At 52.0% G+C, this 5,538-nt stretch overlaps 1 protein-coding gene across 1 annotated transcript in view; it reads left to right on the forward strand.

Moving 5' to 3' along the window:
* Zic4 (Zic family member 4) overlaps positions 1 to 5,538 on the forward strand; it is a 120,900-nt gene that overhangs the window by 34,132 nt on the left and 81,230 nt on the right. The window lies entirely within an intron of this gene.

Here is a 5,538-nt window from a genome sequence, read left to right on the forward strand (position 1 = left end):
TCCTTCCTTCCTTCCTTCCTTCCTTCCTTCCTTCCTTCCTTCCTTCCTTCCTTCCTTCCTTCCTTCCTTCTTTTCTCCTTATCTCTCTCTCTGTCTTTCTTTTTTCTTTTCTTTCTATTAACTCTTAGAAAGCTGGCACCATTCCGGGCTGTACAGAGGAGAAATGGAGGAGACAGAAAAAGTTCAGAAATTTATCTTTAGAAAATGAAGCATACATTCCTCTGGAATCTCTCTCTCCAATGAAGTCCTTGCTACTACGCACCCTGACTCCAGAAGGAAAAGACAACAACAAACAACGACAGTGGATTATAACTCCAGTTTAAAAAAAATGAACACGCTGTCATCAACGAGGTTTAATTTCACTACTCTGGCAGGGAATATTATTTTTCAATTGCCCTTCTAGATTTTCTTCTTAAGTTTAAATTTTAATGCTCCTCTTCTCTCACTGTGTGACCCATTTTTTATATATAAAAAAAAGAAATAATAGAAGGTTCCCCTTTATGATATGTTTTCAATAGTGGAAGTCTCCGAAGATCTATAATATTATTATTTATCTGAAATTTGTGTCTGTGAGGGCGGTGTACACGATGTAATTGCTTTAACATGTTTTCATAAATTACATTCGGAAATGTGTCATAGTAAATTACCTTTGTAATAAAATGTAAAAAATGCAAATGGCTGTGGTCTTTATTACGTTTTAAACCATTGGTTTATCTGCTTTATTTCACTTGTCCCAGGCCCCCTCTGCTGGCTGAGGGGCCGGCACAGTTGGGAGCGGAGAGACCAGTCCTGTGCGTAATCTTGCAGACAAGGACTCGGGGGTCATTTCCTTGTCTCCCGCAGAAAAGACATTATCCTGCTCCTATTTACATACTTTTCAATATTTGTCAAACAATCATAAATTATAAATTAATGAAATGTTTGACAGTCTTCAGAGATCAGACTAATGAAGACAGTTACCTTTTTTGGTGGAAGCGGCAGCTCACCCTGGCAAGTTTAATGACATTTGGACGCCTGCGCGGAATTAGGCTTTATTAGATTTGCCCCTCCCTCCCGCTGCGGCTCAGCTGTCAGCAGCCCAGTCACCTGCCACAGGTGCGGGAACACAGCAACTTCCTCCAGGAAAACTTCCAAACCCGGACTCCGCAGCCTTCATCCTGGGAATGAACGTCAAACTAATCTTACAAGACCACCGGACTCTTTCTTAACGACAACAACAATAACAACACAAAACTGATTTATGATGATTACTTTTAATGACTTGCGGTTGGTTACCTCGGCTGCACTAGCAGGCGGAAATACTTTTAACGAATATGCAGGCGGAGCGATGCAGTGGTTCCAAAGGGACTGACAGCAATACAGAAATCGGGGAGAAGGGTAGCCCGGGTCTGATTCTTTCTGTTTGTCTGTCTGTTTGTTTTTAGTTTTATAAAAATCGGCTTCCGAGGAAAGCCGAGATCTACAGTTGCTCACACCACACGTAGAATCAGGCCTTGGCTTTCTACCCACCCAGCTCCATTCCTGGCTGAGATAGAAATCTCCCCCACAGTGTCCCTGCCCCTCCAGGGTGTGGTCCACTGGACCCACGCAGGAGAGCTGCAGGTGTGTCGCTCAGTCCCAGGGCTGGGAACGAAGCCTGGGTCCACGGGAGACCCGGCCTTTCCCTGTGTTCTCTTCATGATGGATGGCCACTGGGCTTTTAAATACAATTATAGGTGATGAATTAAGTGCCACTCGAGAGGTCAAATGATCCGAGCTGGCTGTGGATTCGAACAGCAGAATCCCTCGGGATAAATGCATGCCAAAGCACACCTATCGCCCACCAAGGTGGAAAAGAGTAAGGGTGTTTTTTTTAGGTGGGGGGGAGGAGGGGTCATCTGATGGTAAACAAAGTGCAGGCCACCCGACTGCGTTTGATCAGCAAATCATCTGGCAAATTTCACCAACCCACGTTCCCGTCCCCCCTCCCCCTCTGGGGTGGATTTGTGGGTGCTCACAACCGAGTGTATTTAAGGGAGAGCCAGAGGAGCCGATCCCTGAGAGAGAGGAAGAGAGAGGAAGACCAAACGGGGAGGAGGAGAGAACGAGTTGTGGGGGGACTGGTGAACATTTACGGGAGTTTCCCTCCCCCCCCCCGTTATACCCCCAACCGGACTTTATAAGGTTTCTTTCTTGCTTTTATTTTTTTATTTAAATTCCTTTATGCCAACCTGGCTTTGAACCCAGGCTGAGTTTCTGGCCAGATGGATGGCGGGCGGGCCGGGGTGAATGGAAGGGATTTCCTGTTTCCTCAGAGAACCCGGATTTCCATGCTTAACCTTTGCCCCTTTATAAAAAAAAAAAAGATCAGCAATCAAAACGATAGTCCAGTAAAGGTCACAACCGAAACCTATGAAAAATAGATGTCAGGGTCACCTCAAAATATTTCCAAGCACAACTCCCCCCCCCCACACCTTGTAAAATACACAACGGAGTTATTAGAGGACGGCTCGCTGAGGCCAGCCGGAGTTCTACCATCAGGGAGAATTGATATGTACCGCGAGGAAAGTAATTATGTGCCATCCGGAGGATCAGCGCCCCCGCCCCGTGCAATTGTTAATCCTCGCGCACACCGTCGACTCTAGTTGCAAATAGCTTAATTAAGCTATCCACGTAGACCACACGTCTCGGGCTGCTTACGCGGGCGCCGCGTCTTGTCTCAATTTATTGGAACAATGAATGCCACTGAGCCACCTCGGGTGGAGAGTCCACCACCCAACGCCCAGCTTCTCTTTCTGATTCCTCCTGCCTGACCCAGAAAGCCGGGAATGAAGAAGGAGAGCAGGGGAGGGGTGGCCTTTGTCCTGTTTAACACTCAGGGTCCAGTAAAGTCACCCGCACTTGGGATGCTGGGGAGGGACAGACACCAGTGCCCGGGACAGGACCGGGTGCCACTGGAGGTGACGGTGTGTGCTTCTGTGGGGAGCATCCCCCATCTTCCATTTTCACCAGCTCCTAAGAGCCAAGCCAAGCCTGGTCTCTGGGCTGGGGACACGTGCAGACTACGGAGGTGCAGGTCTCCTGGGGTCACATGGCGAGGTGCTGGCCGGTGCCCCTCACCGGACGGCCAGCCGGGAAGTCTGTGTGTGTGTGTTTGTTGTTCATCCCGAGGTTAAACAACAGGCCACATCCGGCTCAACTCAGTCGCTTGCGCCTCTTTACAAACGACCAAGATACAAACTTTGTGTCAGGGAGTCCCCCTGGGTCCCAGGGTCCCAGCCTGGTCCCCCCCCAGGACAGGTGCACCTGTGCCTGGGGGGCCGGGGCCGCAGGGGGGGCTGAGCTCAGCACTTGGTACCACCCATCCTTTCCCTTTCCCTTTCTCCTTTCCTTTCCTTTCCTTCCCTTTCCTTTCTCTCCTTCTTTCCTTCCCTCCCTCCCTCCCTCCCTCCCTTCCTTCCTTCCTTCCTTTCCTTCTTTCCTCCCTTACCTCCCTTCCTCTTTCTCCTCCCTTCCCCCCCTCTGTCTCTGTCTCTCTCCCTCTCTCTTGTTCTCTCTCAAGCATCCTTCCACAACTCCCTGCGTGCCAGGCAGACCTGGATCTTGAGCCTGAGATGCCCAGGGCATGGCAGGGTGGGCTCAGGAGGCAAACTCACGGTAGAACAAGGTCCTGCCGGACGCCCAGGACCTGGTAGAGACCAGGACCCAGACCCAGCCAGGCCAGACTCCACCCACCATGCACCAGGAGTCGGGGTGTGGCTGAGCGGTGGAGGGTTTCAGCAGGTACAGGCCCTGAGTCCAGTCCCCACCCAGAAGAGAGCAGGTGGGGAGGGGAGGGGGATTTCTCAGGGCCCCCTCCGCGTGGCTGGACTCCTGGGGGGATCTTCGGTTTTTGCTACACTGTGGAGGAAGGCATTGATTGACAGGTGCTTCTGGTCCCGGAGCTTTCTTTTAGGGCCTGAGAACAGGTAAGGAAAGTGATTTCCATAGTCTCTGAGAAGACCTCTCCTCCCAGCCTCCTATTTGTCCAGGGCTTTGGGGGTGTAGCTTTGGGGATAGATCCGTTCCCTAGCATGAGCAGAGCCCTGAGTTTGATCCCCTGCACCCCAACAAAATACATAACAAAGGTTCAACGGGGGAGGGTGCTGCTCCCACAAGGCCGCTGCCCCTGATTTCCCCAACAGCAAAACGCTGAGCCCGGGTCAGCCCAGCTCCGGAGGCTTCTTTGGGGCGTGGTGATTGGGATGGGGCCAGGGTTGGGGGAGCCTAGGTCTCTGGGGCACCCCTACAGCCCCCAACGTGGAACAGACCCCTGCCCAGGTCCTGAGGTCACGGGGGGGGGCTGTCAGCCCCCAGGACCCAGTGGGGATCCATGGACAAACAGTGCAGGTCTGGACTGGCTTGGCGGGGTGGGGGGTGGGTTCGGTGGTGCCCGGCAACGCAGAAACACATCCCTCATAAAATCAGCCCACAACCAACCAACACACACACACACACACACACACACACACTGGGAATGTCCTCTGGTGTGTCCATTTTACAGATGGGGAAGCAGAGGGCTGGATCTCTGAGCCTAGCCCTGGCACCGTAGAGAGTTGAACGTGGGCAGGACCAGGACAAAGGGCCCAGTGTCCTCGTTCTGGGGATTCCTCTTCTGCCCTCCCTCCAGTCCCGGACTGGTTGCATTTGGCTTGGGGTGGGAGGGGGCGTTCCAGGTCCATCTGGGCTGGCCCCCTCCCCCCTCCCCCCCATCTCCAGTCTCCGCTCAAGCTAAGGTGGAAACTCCTCCTTCAACTTCCCAACAACTAAACCTCAGCCAGGGACTTTCCCTGGCGGCCCCCATTAACTCCGAGAGAAGGACCTGGGGCCCAGTCCCGTCTTGGGTTAGACTTCCAACGTCCACTTCCGGCTCCTGCTCCTCAGAGCAGCCCTGCCCCACAGTTTTCTGACCCCAATGATATGGTGCCTACCCACAGGAAGCACCTTAACTTGGGGCGAGGAAGTGAAGTGGGGGCTCCCCAAAGTGTGGGTCTGAGGGATGAATCCAGCTCCCGTTTCCCAGGGAGACCTGTCAGGAGAGGGGGTGAACTGGGGCGCCGTGAACTTTCTGTAACCCTGACACACGTGGAAGGCTGTAAGGATTTGAACCCAGAACCTGGCGAGGGACGGAGGGGGGGGCGATGCGCTTTCTCCATCTGTGGAGTTAGCTATGCTGCAGGCTAGGAAAGTTGAGTTTTATTATCAAGGGAGAAAAAAAATTTTAAAAAGTGACTTCTAAACATTCCCAGATGGATCAGGGGCTCTCAGAAGCGAATCCCGGGGTGGAGAACAGAATAAGGGACCAAAAAATGAAAAGCGGAGATACTGAAGGAGAAAGAAGAAGAGGAAGAGGAGGAGGAGAAGGAGGAGGAGGAGGAGGGAGAAAAGGAAGAGAAGGAGGAGGAGGATGAGGAGGAGAAGAAATAGAAGAAGAAGAAGAAGAAGAAGAAGAAGAAGAAGAAGAAGAAGAAGAAGAAGAAGAAGAAGAAGAAGAAGAAGAAGAAGAAGAAGAAGAAGAAG

This window comes from Dipodomys ordii, unplaced genomic scaffold (genome assembly GCF_000151885.1).
Source record: "Dipodomys ordii isolate 6190 unplaced genomic scaffold, Dord_2.0 Scaffold124, whole genome shotgun sequence".
Lineage (NCBI taxonomy): Eukaryota > Metazoa > Chordata > Mammalia > Rodentia > Heteromyidae > Dipodomys > Dipodomys ordii.